The following is a 16380-nucleotide window of genomic DNA, read 5'->3' on the forward strand; positions in this document are numbered from 1 at the left end:
TCAAAAATTATTTTAAAAATAAATATTAAGGCATAAAGTTAGCCAGATTTATTTAGTTTTTCCTTATATAATGGCAATTCTTGAAATTTTTAAATGGCCTTTTTTTTTTTTTCCCAAAACACTTTTACCATAAATAGTTTCAATACTATTTGTCTTACTTCCCTAGGGGGAAAAATCAACCTAGATGGTGAGGAGCATAGGTTTCATCCAAACCTCCTCATCAGGGTCACAGGGAAGTACAGCAGAAAAAAAACTGAGACACAACTTTGATCCAATACCTTCCTTGCACAAATGCTCATGTATTGCAAGATCACTTATTTTCTTTACTCCTTCTGGGTGTAACAAGGACAAGGGCAGATCAGAGTCAACACAGGCAGGGCTCTGTAAACAAAGTGAAATTCCTGGAAGACCCATTGACGTTGAGCAAGTACAAAGGACAGGCAAAACTGAGTCAGGATTAGGAACCGGGGCTCCAAGTCTTTGGGAGTTAGGATCAGAAAAACATGAGTGGTTGAAAGCAAATGGCAAAGATTCAGGTAAGATGGTCTGTTTTGGTAAGTATGTTCAAATAGTGGTGTGTGTGTGTGTGTGTGTGTGTGTGTGTGTGTGTAAGAGAGAGAGAGTATGTGGTCTTGGAAGGGTAGTATTTAATTAATTTGAAAAGACAAGGTAGATAGGGGTAGTTCATAAATGATTAGATGGGTGGTTGGATAGTGAAGATGATGCATGGAAAAATGAAATATCTGTGAAGCACAATAAAGCAGAGCATGTAAAATGAAAAAAATGATGCATGACCGATTGGTGGAGGAATGGATGGTTGAATGGATAAATGGATATAATGAAATTAGGATGGATGACTGATATGACAGATGAATGGGTGGTGGGCAAGTGAGTGATTTAGTTGGATAAATGGATAAATAAGTGTACGATGGATGGATGAACAGATAGGTAGATAGGCATGTGGGTGCACAGATATTAGATGATTGAGTGGGTAACCAAACTGATGGATTGGGGATGAACACAAAGATGGGCTAGCGAACAGATGGATAAATGAATGCATAAGTGAATATATTATGTGGTAGGCAAAATGATGGCGCCCAAAGATATTTTAACATTCCTGAAATTTGTGAATATGTTAGATTACATGGCAAAGGGAAATTAAGCTTACTAATCAACTGACCTTGAGATGGAGAGATTATCCTGGATTATCTGGGTGTGCCCAAGGTAATCACAAGCACCCTTAGAAGAAGGCAGAAAGGACAGCGTTAGAGATTTGAAGATGGTAGGCTTCTGGTTTTAAAGTTTAAGGAAGGAGCCCAGGAATGCAGGTGGTTTTTAGGAGCTGGAAAAGACAAGGAAACACGTTCTTTCCCGAGGGCCTCCAGAAGTACTGCTATTTTACCCATTTTTTTCTTTGGCTGGACCATGAAACGTGTGGGATCTTATTGCCCTGACCAGGGTGGAACCTGTGCCCACTGCATCGGAAGCACAGAGTCTTAACCACTGGACTTCCAGGGAAGTTCCAACCACATTTTCATTTTAACCCCTTAAGACCTATTTTGGACTGCTGAACTCTAAAACTATAAAATAATCAATCTGTGTTGCTATCATTGTTTTAAATATTTATGTATTTGGCTGCACCAGGTCTTAGTTGTGGCATGTGGAATCTTCATTGCGGCATATAAGATTTAGTTCCCTGACCAGGGATCGAACCTAGGGCCCCCTGCATTGGGAGCACTGAGTCTTAGCCACTGGACCACCAGGAAACTCCTTCTGTGTAGTTTCACGTCACTAACTCTGTGGCGGTTTGTCACAGCACCAATAAAAATGGATGCGTATACAGATAGACGGGTGGCTGAACGGATGAATGGAAGGGTGGGTGGATGCACAGTGTTAGGTGCTCATCATGTCTGACTCTTTGCAACTCCATGGACTGTAGCCCACCAGACTCCTCTGTCCATGGAATTCTCCAGGCAAGAATATTGGAGTGGATAGCCACTCCCTTCTCCAAGGGATCTTCCTAACCCAGGGATCGAACCCAAGTCTCTTGCATTGCAAGCAAATTCTCTATAGTCTGAGCCATCAGTGAATACCTACATGAATACAAGGTTGGTTGGTTTGTTGGAGAAGAGGATAAAAGGAAACTTGTCTCTGACAACACTTCTGACGCCAAGCATGTGGATTTTCCCCTCACATTAAACAGTTCTGACACTAACTGCTTGGATCCCCCAAAGGTTAAAGACTCATCCCCACAAGACTACTCCCCTCACCTTCAATGTTAATCACAATAGAGGGGAACCAGGTTACTCACACTTTTATCCAACTTGGCTATAAATAATGGTTTCCCAAGACTCTCTCTTCAGGTTTGATAATTGGCTATAATGGATCACAGAACTCAGGGAAATACTTTAGTTCTGTTTACCAGTTTATTATAAGGATATTGTAAAGGCTAAAATGAACAACCAAATGAAGAGGTATATAGGGAAAGTTTGGAAGGGTCCTAAGCACAGGACTTTCTGTCCAGGTGAAGTTTTGGGTGTGCCACCCTCCCAGAACACAGATACATTCACCAACTTGGAACCTCTTTGAACCCCATACCTCAGGGATTTTTATGCAAATTTCATCACTGTAGGCATGATTGATTGGGCTTCCCACGTGGCTCAGTGATAAAGAATCCACCCGCCAATGCAGGAGATGCAGGAGACATGGGTTCTATCCTTGAGTCGGGAGGATCCCCTGGAGGAGGGCATGGCAACCTGCTCTAGTATTCTTGCCTGGACAGTCCCATGGACAGAGGAGCATGGCAGGCTACAGTCCAGGGGACTGCAAAGAGTTGGACATGAATGAAGTGACTTAGCACGTAGGCACGATTGATCAATCCAATCTCCAGTCCTTCTCTATTCCCCAGAGGATGGAGGGTCGGGCTCAAAGTTCCAAGCTTCTAATCATGGCTTGATTTCCCTTTACCAGGAAGCCCCATTCTGAAGCTATTCAGGATTGCCTTATGAGAACAAAAGATTTTTCAATCACCCAGGAAATTCCAAGGGATTTAGGAGCTCTGTGTCAGGAATCAAGGGTAGAGATCAAACATATTTATTATGTTATGGAGAGATAAATGAATATAGGCTACAGGAATGGATAAACAAATTGATGGACATATGGGGAAATGAATGGAGAATAGCTGGGTGGGAGGGTGAACAGATAGTGGATATACAAACAAATGGCAAGATAAAATGTGGGTGGGTGTGTAGATACTTGGATAGATGGATGGTTGTCTGGTGAATGGGTAGATGATGCATGGACTGATGATTGGTACGATGGGTGATTAAATGGATATACAGATGGGTAATAGATGAATAGATACTTGGTTGGAGATCTGACTGGATGGGTGAGTACTTGTGTGTGCGATGCATGCATAAATTGAAAGCATCTTATGCTTAAAGACAGAAGCACTATCATTGACCTGAAATGTGGACTTTGTGGCTATTAGGGAAGTTTCCGGTTGGAAGAGGAGCAATCTAGATAGCCTGTAAAAAGTGTGCAAAGTCCTGATCTTGCACTAACTCTCCATTCTTCAGAATGAACCATTTAAAACAGGAGACTTTTGCACTTGATGGTTTCTCCGTTTGGAATGTAATATTCTTAATACTCTTCCTTTGGGGCTTCCGAGGTAGGGCAGTGGTAAAGAACCTGTCTGCCAATGCAGAAGATGTGAGAGACATGGTTTTGAGCCCTGGAGGAGGGCATGGCAACCCACTTCAGTATTCTTGCCTGGAGAATCCCCATGGACAGAGGAGCCTGCTGGGCTACGGTCTATAAAGTTATAGAGTTGGACATGACTGAAGTAACTTAGCACAAGCACACACGTTCCTCCTTCAGGTAATTAACTTCTACTCATTCCCTGCATCACAGCACAAGCATTGCTTTCTCGAGGATGCCTTACTGATTATAAGCTCTTATAGCATTGTATATCTTTCCTTTGGAGTACTTTTAAAATTTTAATTTTACATTTATTTGTATGATCATGTGATTAGTATCTGTCTCCTCCACTAAACTGCAGTTTCAAAGGGCAAGGATCAAATGGTATTTGGACTTAACATTTTATCTCCATCTCTTAAGTCATGCCTGGCACATAGAAAATGTGGGGCTCTTTTTAGTAAGTACCTTTCTGAATAGTCTGAAACCTTCTTGCATCCTTCTTACTCATATGACTAGAGAAGATCTTGCTGGTTTGCTGAAGTATTACTAATAACACAATGGCAAAATCTTTTTGGCTGTGTTGGGTCTTCATTGCAATGCATGGGCTTTCTCTGGTCGCGGCATTCAGGGGCTTCTCTAGCTGTGGTGTGCAGCCTTCTCCTAATAACAATGTGGTCTCTAGAGTGTGCATGAGCTCAGCAGTTGTGGCATGGGCTTAGTTGCCTCGTGGCATGTAGGATATTAGTTCCCTGACCAGGGATGAACTCAAGCCCCCTGCATTGGAAGGCGGATTCTTAACCACTAGACCGTCAAGGAAATCCCATGTTTGGCTTTCCTAATGGAAGATTTCGACAAAGAATGTTCCTCCAAAAGAGAGGAGCCACACTCTGAGCCACAGTCTTCTATCCTAGAGAGGAATAGGGCCCCTTTCTCTGTGCCAGGTCCAACACATCTTTGCCTTAATTCAGGTCCTGCTCACTCAGTTTTCCTGGAAACAGCAAGCTCTCTGACTTGCTGAGGCCCTCTAGCCATCTTCCATCTCAACCTCCATCAGCAGCAGTTCCAGCCATCTGCCCCTGCCCTGCTTCAGGCTGGCAGAGGCAGAAGCCACACCTCTTCTAGTGACTAGAGGAACCTCTGTTCATCCTTTCCTTCACCTCTAGTTAGTTGCACTTTGATCTTTTCTGGTATCTGCAGGGCTTCAGTTTGAATTTTGTCATCTTTGCTTCCTTTCTGTGTGCAGGGCGCTCGAATCCCCATGCTGCATGAACTGGACAAGTTACTTAACCTTTCTGAGCCTATTTCCTAATCCACAAAACGGATGCAATGAATCTGTGTCCTGGGGCGGTTGCGGAGGTTAAATAAGACGCTATAGATGGAGCATCTAGCACAATGACTGGCAACTGTAAGTGACGATCACTTACTGATTTCCCCTCTTTTTCCCCCAGCTTTTTCTCTCTTGTTTCTTCCCGCAGCACAATGTGCTCTCCTTTTCTATTTTCCACTTTTCTGTCTACAAAATGTTTTCTAGCCTTCATAAAAATAGCACTACTTAAAACAAAATTGCCAAGTATTTTTATGTCCTCCGAATAACTCAATTCAATTATAGACTGGTCAATTTTAGCTGTTTGAGCATTACTAAAAACCATCTGAAGCTGGTAAATAAAGGTCTATATTCACATTCGGAAAATAAAGAGCTAAAGCAGTACTTTGGAAACCAGTAAGGGACACTTTACTTGAGGCCTAAGATCTCATATGGAATGTGTCAGCCTTTTGATGCGTCTTCTGGCTCAGAGGCAATGCACAAGAAACTCTGTATTTTAAATTTGACACAGCAGCCACAGAGCTAGTGGAAGAATGGAAGTCCACGTTTTCCGGGAAGGATTTGGCAGGGACTTCCCTGGCGGGTCTTCTCCGGTGGCTCAGTGGTAAAAGAGTATGCCTGCCAATGCAGGAGGTGTAGGAGATGGGGGTTCGATTCCCAGCTGGGGAAGATCCCCTGGAGTAGGAAATGGCAACCCACTCAAGTATTCTTGCCTGGGAACAAAATCTACGGACCAAAGAACTTGGCAGGCTACAGTCCACGGGGTCCCAAAGAGCTGGGCACTACTGAGGGCACACTCTCTCCCCTCTTCCTAGTGGGCCAGTGGCTAAGATTCCATACTCCCAATGCAGGATGGTCTGGGTTTGATCCCTGGTCAGGGAACTGGATCCTACATGCCACAACTAAAGATCCCACATGCCGCTACTAAGACCCGGTGCAGCCAAATAAATAAATATTTTCTTAAAGAAGAATATTTTTGCTGATAGTCCCTGTGTGTTACTTCCAAGGTGCCCACATATGTGATTTAGTGCTGGAGACCTGAAAATTCAGAAGGAAAGTAAGAAATTAGTGGGGAAAGGGTTATCAATTTGTTTTTGGAATATAGTAAAGATTATATTAAATATAGACTATAGATTATAGTAAAGATCCCTTCCCTAATAGTTCAGTTGGTAAAGAATCTGCCTGCAGTGCAGGAGACCCTGGTTCAATTCCTGGGTCAGGAAGATATCCTGGAGAAGAGATAGGCTACACACCCTAGTATTCTTGGGCTTCCCTTGTGGCTCAGCAGGTAAAGAATCCGCCTGCCATGTGGGAAACCTGAGTTCAATCCCTGGGTTGGGAAGATCTGCTGGAGAAAGGAAAGGCTACCCACTCCAGTATACTGGCCTGGAGAATTCCATGGACTGTATAGTCCATGAGGTCACAAAGAGTCAGACACGACTGACCAACTTTCACTTTTCAGTTTCAAGCTAAAGGGAGAATTCAAGACAGGGTCATAATCAACTACAATCAACATAAGCACAGAGGAAAGCAGATGGTCCAGGGTTCAAATCCTGACAGCACCACTTTTTGACTTAGTAAACTTTGGTCAAGTTACTCCATTTCTCTAGGTCCCATTTTCTTCATCTGTAAATTAGAAACTAATATTGTTGACATGATAGAAATGTTCTGGCTATTAACTAGTCCATTAAGTGTGCCAAGAACAGTGCCAGGCAGCTAAAAAGTGCTTAATAAGGGGGTAAGTGTGATTATTACTTATTATTAGTTATGGGGTTTCTGGCAGATTTGCCTTCTACGATTAAGAAAGGTACTTATTATTAAGAAAGGTATTTGCATAGCACTGGAAATGTTGAAGATTATCTCCAAGAGAACATGGTAAGACTGACCTTTCTCAAAAAGGTCTGGATGAATTAATTCAAATCGGACTCTGATTCTCAGATGTACAGCTCAAGAACCTGATTTGTCAGTACAGAAAACAGCTTCGCCTCTAGGGCAGACTCACAGTAACCAAACTCTTTAGACCAATGTATAAACCAGATCATAGACAATTAATTTTCAACGGGAAAAACAGCTTTTGATGGAGCTAGGTCCTGGGCTCACACTTACATGGGAAGCCAAGTCTTCATAAGAAGATTACATCATAAGAAACATTTATAGTCAGAGACTAGGAGAGAGACTAGGAAGAGCTACACAAGTAATCTCAATCCATGCTACCCTAAACCGGCAATCTCATGTTAGGGAGAGCCTTTCCTCTGCTGTGTGTTGTGAAACTTTATCCTCCTGTCAAGCCAAAAAGGTAAACATTCACTGGTAATTTGGACTGCATAAAAAAATTTTAAACTTCTGTACAATGAAAATACCAGAAATGAAGTCAAAAGATAAATGATAAATTGGAAAAATATTTGTAACACATATGACTAACACATATGGTTACCTGGGTTGGGAAGATCCCCTGGGGAAGGGAAGGGGAAGGCTAAAATCTAACCGATATAAAGTGCCTATGAATCAATAAGGAAAAGAGCAATACTGCATCACTAAAACGGGCAAAAGATATGAATAGGGAGTTCACAGAAAAAGAATACAAATCATTTATAAATTGTGAAAGGAAACACACTGTGCTTATGAGTAAATGTTTTGTAATTTTGTCAAGCTGATATTTTATTATTGTTATAACTTGCCTTTTTGTTATCGTTGTTCAGTTACTAAGTTCTGTCCAACTCTGTGCACCTCCATTAACTGCAATATGCCAGGCTTTCCTGTCCTTCCCTATCTCCTGGAGTTTACTCGAATTCACATCCATTGAGTTGGTGAGCTGTCTAAACATCTCATCCCCTGCCGCCCTCTTGTTAATGAAGTACATATGTATATGTAGATGTATATTTGTATGTCTCTGATATTATATTTATATATGATTAATAGCCATTAAAACATATTCTTCTACTAATTGCTTCTATCTTTTGCCTGTTTTTCTGTTGAGGTGTTCTTTCTCTTATTGATTTAAAAAACTCTTTATATATTATATATATCTATTATATATATATATATAAATATATATTCAGGAATTAACCCTTTATACACATTGAATCGGAGAAGGCAATGGCAACCCACTCCACTACTCTCGCCTGGTCTGTGGGGTCGCTAAGAGTCGGGCACGACTGAGCGATCTCACTTTCACTTTTCACTTTAGTGCATTGGTGAAGGAAATGGCAACCCACTCCAGTGTTCTTGCCTGGAGAATCCCAGGGATGGCAGAGCCTGGTGGGCTGCCGTCTGAGGGGTCGCACAGAGTCAGACACGACTGAAGTAACTTAAGCAGCAGCAGCAGCAGCAGCAGCAGCACACGTTGAATAAAATCATGAGGAAGAAGCAGAAGAGAATCCCCTTTAACCAAACATCCATTGTGTGCCAGATTCTTTCATATAAAATTATCTCATTTATCCTCAAAACCATCCTAGGAAGCAGGTGCTATAATCTCCATTTCACAGCTGGTGGCTCAGAGAGGCTGGGTAACTTGCTCAAGGACACACAGCTAGCAAAGACTACCTGAATCCTGAACTGAAAGCTTGCTCTTCCTTCTCAGTCATGCAAGTGCCCTCCTGGGAGGCTCCCAGCATTTCTGACCACCACCTAATCTCTACCCTGCTACGACACCCAGGGCCCCAGTGCATTCTTTCACCAACACCAGCCGGGCAGTAGTGGGTAGGCCAACAATCATAGCGTCCTTGCCGCAGCACATTGTGAGTTTGGGTTTGAGTCTGGCACACCCGAGTGCGCACTGAGTTGCAATTCCTCCTCCACTTCTTGCCTCGGTTTCCCTTTTGCCTTGAGGCCAGGCCAAGTCAGACTCCTACATTTAAAGGAAAAAAGGAACTCACACTAACCAGGAGAAAGCTAACATTCATCTTCCCTCCTTAAGAGGAAGAGTTGTAATTTGATCGTGTCAGATGCTAGGGTTGTGGTGTGAAAATCCGTATTTATTAGTAGGTCTTCGTTTTGTTGTTGTTCAGTCGCTAAGTCGTATCCAACTCTTTTGTGACCCCATGGACTGTAGCCCACCAGGCTCCTCTGTCCATGGGATCTCCCAGGCAAGAATACTGGAGTGGGGAGCCATTTCCTTCTCCTGGGGATCTTCCCTACCCAGGGATCGAACCTGTGTGTCCTGCATTGGTAGGCAGATTCATTACTGCTGGGCACCTGGGAAGTCTTTATTAGTAGGTAAGACCACCAAAATCATAACCAGGACTACATCCCTTTATGCTTCCTCCATCCACATCTGCAGTATTTGCTGCTAATTCTCATAGGCACCCAGCACATCAGCCTCATCTCAGTATTGGCAGGGCCCCAAGCAGGCTTTGCTGTAACATATCTCTATGCCAGAACCCAGGCTTCACTTTTTCCACCTAGTAATTGCTCTTACATCCTTTAATTACCAACTTGCCTCTACTATAAAGGACCCTTAGATCTTCCTCTCCGCTATAAGGGACCCCCAAGTCCTCCCAAGAGGAAGGACCTCTAGTCGCTCTTTCCCAAAAGGCAGAGTCAGAGCCTCATCTTCTGTGTGCTAGAACCCTGGTGCTACCTCTGCCCTAGCCCTGACCAAGTTTTACTGTGTCTGTGTTCACCACTAAACTCAAACAGGGATTCCCCCCAGGGCATCACTCATTTCTGCGCCCCCAGCGCCCAGCACAGAGTGATAAACGGAGGATGGTTCTTCTGAGGTCTATCTTCCCCACCCAGCCTGAGCCTAGACTCATGGGGCTGGCTTCTGTTTTCAGAGGAGAGGCTTTTTTTTTTTTTTGGCCATGCTGCCCAGCATGTGAACTTTTAGTTCCTGGACCAGGGATGAAACCTGGACCCCCTGTGTTTGAAGTGCAGAGTCTTGACCACTGAACCACCAGGGACGTCCCACTGTTTCTGTACCTGATAATAGATCTCACTCTGATTTGTTTCTTTAAATAGTTTACTTCCTTCTCCAACTTTCAGGATGACTGTTTTCTGCCTCAGCCTTGATATCCCTCTTGTTTGGTATCACCTATCAGCTGGACCCCACCACTAAGTCTGGCGGCTTGTTGGGAGAGTCCTAGAGTCTGGGCTCTCCCGTGAACGCTGCAGCCCTCTAAATCCTTCCTGAGCTGGCAGAGTTCCCTCAGGCCCCACTGTCCTCCCTGGAGTTAAATTCAGGACTAGACCCTAACCCTTTTGGCCTTCTCCACGGTCTTATGGGCGTGAGACCAGGCCTCTTCATGATCATAAGACTCAAACTTTGGTTGCAACTTGATCCCCTACCATTCTTCCCCCCTCCTACTCCACTTGAAGCATGTCAGAAGGCAAATCAGCTGAGTCACTCCTGAGCCAGAAACTCTGCAACATCACAAGTGAAATCAACAGAGTGAGAGAAAATTCACTCATTCTACAGAGAGGTGCTTAGAGCAGCCAGACAGCCCCATAGCCCCAGGCAGGTCAGGCAAAGGACCACCTAGATTGTAACTGCGTCCTCTCGGCTGTTGCCCCTCTACGGAGAGAGGTGCTCTCGGGACCGAGCCTGCAAACCTGTTTACACCTGAGTCATCTCTGGCACAAAGGAAGGACCGTGCGATCTCACTTGGCTATCTCCAGGACCCTCGTTTTTCCACACCTCTTCAAGACGAGCTGTTGAATCAGGGGATGGGGGTGGTGGTCAGGTATACTGAACTCTAAGGGAAGAATCTTTCAGGGTCACTGCAAAATTGGCCTTTAGCAGCTGGTATCCCCTCTGGATCAGTTCCAAAGGTCACTAAATCATCATTCTTGCCCTGAAGGGTTTGTGGTTCAGCAGATGGGAGATGTTTGAACACTCCAGACTGAGCTCTTGTGTAGAGAAAGGGAAATACAAGTTGAGATGGAGAAATCCAAACAAAACCCTTGTGTGGAGTGTGGTTAAAAGGAAAGCATTGGTTAGAGGGTGGCAAGAGCTGATTTTATATTAAAAATTATATATGAGAAGTTTGGGCTTCCCAGGTAGCTCAGCTGGTAAAGAACCTGCCTGCAATGCAGGAGATACCAGTTCGATTCCTGGGTTGGGAAGATCTCCTGGAGAAGGGCATGGCTAACCCCCTCCAGTATTCTTGCCCAGAGAATCCTATGGACAGAGGAGCCTGGTGAGCTACAGTCCATGGGGTCTCAAAGAGTAGCACATGACCGAGGGACTAAGGACAGCACAACACATGAGAAGATTAGATGGGTGTGGGACAGAGGGAGCAGAAAGACATGATGCTGGAGAGGTAAGGTGTAGGTGAGGACTTCATTTTGAAGACCACATCTCTACAGAAGAACATTCACTATGTTCAGGAGCACAGGAGGAAGAACAGATCTGGGAGTGAAGATGACAGGCTTAGGTTTGTACATGTTGAGTCTGAAATACTGGATTAGAATGAAATCCATTAACTCTGTGTGTTTGACATCTCTTTAGTCTTTATGAGCGAAGTGGCCATAAGCCACAGGACTTGTGTAGGACTCTCTGGATGAATAGGGATCACAGAACTAATCACACTCTCCTTGGGGAAGTTTAGATCTGTGGAATCAACTTAAGTAGCAGCATGGCAGGCAGAAGCCATGAGGCAGTGACGTCTCCAGGCAGAAGAGGCTGTAGGGTAGACAGAAGGAGCCTGGAAAGAAGCAATGACACAGTGAGAGCGAATAGCTGGGGTAAAAGAAATCAATACTCACCAGAGGGAGAAGCCAGGAGATGGAGATGGAGACAGAAAGGCAATGGATCACGCGCATGGGGCAGTAACGAAGGCAGAGAGCAATGGTGCCCATTTATCATGGAACCATGAAATGTCTGGAAAGACAACAAACATTTGCTGTTCATCCACAACTGTTGGACTCCAGGGAGAGGTCCAGCTCCTCTCTCTCTCCCTGGCTTTGCCTCCAAATAGGAGGCATGCCAATGTGCATGGGCCACAGGCCAGAATACTAACTGGGCCACAGGGCCAAGGGTGAATCTCCCTGCTTTATAATTAGCTCTCTTTTGAAATACTACCTCTGATCCTCCAAGGTGGTTGAGAAGATAAATGGCCTGGATTTGTTTCCATTTAAGATCTGTGTTTCCAACCCATCAATGAAAGCCTGGGGTGGGTGGGTAAGTCAAGACCTGCTGGGCAATTATCCTGCTCAGTATATTCATCCTTGGGGTTGCCATTTCATACCACTGGGGTAGGAAGTGGAGACTGGCTCCATGGTGGGGATAAGATAGAAAGGATATGAAACCATTCAGGGTTTCTGGTTTGCAACAATAGAAACCACATCCAGTTTATGGAAGACATTTTCCCATATGAGGTGTGGGGAAGTCATTCTGGCTTATACATGATTTGGCTTGAACTTTACGCTGACTTGAACAGTCTATCTTTTGGCTTGTCAAATATGCATTGTACATCTGCTTTAACTATTAAAGAAGGCATTTAAAAATAAAAATGGCCATGGTTCAGGCATCCAAAATGGAGCTGGGTGGCCATGGTGGATGTGATCTCAGACACATTCCTGCATCACTGAGAACCTGAGTTTTCTGACCTCTATCAAGCTCAGGGACATCACCAGCCATTCTCAAAACAATGTACTAGCAGCCGCCAGCTCCAACTTCAGGTCTCAAAGTCTTCCCCACCTCGTACCTATGTAATCATTTTGGCTCCCAACCAATCCTTGCTTAACAAGCGTCCTTACTTCTTGCCGATTCTAATCCTAATCCTTTAAAAAAATTTTTATTTGTTTGTTTTTGTCTCTGCTGGATCTTCACTGCTATGTGCGAGCTCTCTCTAGTTGCAGCTGTCGGGGGCTCCTCTTAGTTGTGGTGTGCAGGCTTCTCATTTTGGTGGCTTCTCTTGTTGTAGAGCACGGGCTCAGCCGTTGTGGGTGCCCCAGCTTAGCTACCCCATGGATCTTCCTGGACCATGGATCGAACCTGTGTCCCTTGCATTGGTGGGTAGATTCTTAACCACTGGACCATCAGGGAAGTCCCTCCCATCCTAATTCTTGACCGACAGTTGTACATGACTTTACAGGTTTTGCCTGTGGCCGCTTTCATTGTGGAGTTTGGAGAAATAAAATTGAAGCCCTTCTTGAGTCTGAGTCTCCCGGGCTCTAGTCTCCAGTTTGACTCAACTAAAACTTTTCCATCCCAATTTGTTTATAGATTATTTCTGTCGACATGGTGATCCTATTGGAAGTAGATCATAGAACTGACAAAAAGGGCTTGAACACTGGCCTCAGAAAAGCAAGCTAACATCCTACTTCAGAGACAGTTCAGTTAGGTCATTGCTGCCAGAGCTGCTGCCCCCAGTGTGCTAGGCTTCTTACAATGGGTGCTGCTCGGGCACTCCAAAGGTGAATGTACTCTTCTGAGGTCAGTTAGGTCTCCCTCTAGCTCAGATCAAAGAAATCCTCCACATGGGTCAATCCAGCACAAGAGGCCAGAACCTCAGAAAAATGAACACAATATTGTACATTTACCCGGCTTTGTTCTCTGGGTGCATATTTCTTTGAAAGATTTGGGGAGAAGGAATGAGCAGAAGTGGTTGGGACAGGATGGGCATCAGGTCTCAAAGAATCCTTCACCTTCTCCAAATTCCATCGTCACCAACATAACTTAACACTGACTGAGAGAGCTCTAAGCTGAGGCCTGAGCAATGAGTAGCTATTAGCAAGGCAAAGAGAAGCAGGGAGATATCTTCCAAGATATGTAAAAGCTTGGTGTGATATTTTTAAAGATTCTTTTTAATGCAGACCATTTTTAAAATCTTTATTGAATTTGTTACAGTATTGCCTCTGTTCTATGCTTTAGTTTTTTGGCCAAGATCCCTGATCAGAGATCCAACCAGCACCTTTTGCATTGGAAGGGACCCAGGTCTCCTGCATTGCAGGTGGATTCTTTACCAGCTGAGTTACAAGGGAAGCCCAAGAATACTGGAGTGGGTAGCCTATCCCTTCTCCAGAGGCTCTTCCCGACCCAGAAATCGAACCAGGGTTCCTGCATTGCAGGAAGATTCTTTACCAACTGAGCTATCAGGGAAGCCCTGCATTTGGAAGGTGAAATCTTAACCAATGGACCACCAGCAAGGTCCCTAGGCTTGGTGCATTTAAGTTACTGACTGAAAAGTCATCTTCCACATGACTGGGTAGATAAGCAAAGGGGATGGGGGATGTAGTGATTCATTTGGAGAGCAGGGCTAGCATTTGTTCCAGCTGGGACACATGAGCCCAGGACTGAGACCCCGAGATGACTTATAGAAGAAGAGCATAGTAGAGAATTTGGATTCTATGCTGATGGCAATGGGACACCACTGATATATTTGAAATCGGGGGAGGAGCAGATGTGATGATATTCATGCTTTAGGAATGGCAGCTGACTCCTATAAGGATGTTAGTTCCATAAGGACAAGGACTCTGTTTTGCTTACCACTGTATCACCAAAGGCTTCCCAAGTGGTTCAGTGGTAAACAATCTGCCTGCCAATGCAGGAGACTCAGGAGACATGGGTTTGATCCATGGGAAGATTCCCTGAAGAAGGAAATGGCAACCCACTCTAGTATTCTTGCCTGGGAAATCTTAAGGACAGAGGAGTCTGGTGGGCTACAGCCCATGGGGTTACAAAGAGTCAGACACAGCTGAGCGGCTGAGCACGCACACACGTATCAACAGCTCCTGACATGCGGTGGGTGCTCGATAAACAGTCGTGCAACGAATGAATGAATGAATGACTACAGGATGGAAAAGGCAGCCAATCATCAATTAAAAGCTGACATGGAGTAGAAATGTTAAATAACAGGTATTCTGAACTATAATGATGGAGAGAAGTAGTCAGATTCCGGCAATGTTTGGGAGATAGAGTACATTAGATGCTGGTAGCGGTGTAATGATGCTGGTAGGGTAAACAGGTTATCCAGGATGATATCCTAGTTTTTCAGTTAGATGCAGGAATGGCAGGGCTACCACTCCCTAAGACATGAAAGACTGGGGTAGAGATGAAGAATTTCATGAGTTGGCATTTTGTTTTAGGTGTCTGTGGGACATCTAGGTCGTGACCTCCCTTGGGAAGTTCATTTCCCAGAAGTCCCTGGGAAAGCACACCTAGTCAGATAGACTACCGGTGAAGATGTAGCAACTCGTTTGGAGAGCAGGGCTAGGGTTTGTTCCAGCTGGGACACATGAGCCCAGGACTGAGACCCTGGGAAGTTCTACGTCTCAGACCCCAGCATTGTCTCTGCCCTTGACTCTGCCATTAAACATTTATGTATGCTTAAATAAATATTGAGGGCTTCCTGTGTGCTTGATCCTGATGTCTTCTGTTCCCTGTCTCATTCTGTGGCTCACCATTCTCTTACAGCTGCAGAGAGGATGGGCAGCTGGCTTTTACTGGGAGGCTGAGCCCGAACACGGCAGCGCAACTTCCTTCTCAGAGTTATGTAAGCTTGGACAGAATGCTGGAGCCGTGGTGTAATACAACACAGACTGATAAAACTGAGGGCTCAGATCACAAGCTTGTGTTGCTCTTAGAGTTAAAAATTGTTAAACAAAATAAATCGCTTAACCAAATGTTTACTCATACACATTTTAACAACTCCTGATGTAAGAAAAGAAAGCCCTGTTTTGTCACTGGGCTGTGGTCACGCCCATTTCTCTGTCCTCTGATGTGAGGCCAGCTCTGCCTTGTAGTTGGCAGCCGGGGAAATCAGCCAGGAGAAGGCAGGAGGGTTGGGGAGGAACTGAGTAATTTGTGTTACTAAGCAGCCAAATAGTAACTGCCCTGTTCCTTTGGGGTCTGGAGGTGTGAGGATGCAGCACCAGAAACTGCTCTTGGTGGTGGTGGTGGGTTTCCTCCTGTATCCCTTGACCCTACAAGTGTTTGAGTCAAAGAGAACAGGAAAGAAAGGAAGGGGTTTGTTAATTACGTTGAGCCCGTGATCAAGAGACAGAGCTGCTGCCAGTAGGGAACACTTTTCTACTTTTATTGGTATGATAAGATCTGTACTTAAGAAGGAATGAAAATAAGGCATGCATGTTGAACCCTGACAAACACTTATTAAGTGCTATTTAAATGCTAAATTCATTTCATTTGGAAATTAAATCATATTCTCAAAAAAGTCACTGAAATAACGAAGCGTGTGCTGTCCAAGGTCGGCTGGCTCTCAGATCCCATCACTGTCTCCCCCTTGCTTTGCTATGTCACAGCGGGGCTGACCCCGGGGTTTCCTTTCCCGGGCTCCTCTGTCAGCTGGGTGACAGTTGGGAGGCGCTGGCAGAAGACTGGCGAACAGGAGGAAAGGAATACCCAGGGTGTTTCTCCCCCGGCTCTGTCATGGGAGGCATTCTCAGGAGTGGCTGTC

At 44.7% G+C, this 16380-nt stretch overlaps 1 long non-coding RNA gene across 1 annotated transcript; it reads left to right on the plus strand.

Annotated features, from left to right (window-relative positions):
- The first annotated feature begins 442 nt into the window (after positions 1 to 442).
- LOC121816276 (uncharacterized) lies at positions 443 to 16141 on the plus strand. The gene is made up of 3 exons (XR_006055794.2): positions 443 to 3879; positions 4943 to 5104; positions 15381 to 16141. It is a non-coding gene; the product is annotated as an uncharacterized LOC121816276 (long non-coding RNA).
- The last annotated feature ends 239 nt before the right edge of the window (positions 16142 to 16380 follow it).

The sequence above is a fragment of the Ovis aries genome, chromosome 13 (assembly GCF_016772045.2).
Source record: "Ovis aries strain OAR_USU_Benz2616 breed Rambouillet chromosome 13, ARS-UI_Ramb_v3.0, whole genome shotgun sequence".
Taxonomy (NCBI): Eukaryota; Metazoa; Chordata; class Mammalia; order Artiodactyla; family Bovidae; genus Ovis; species Ovis aries.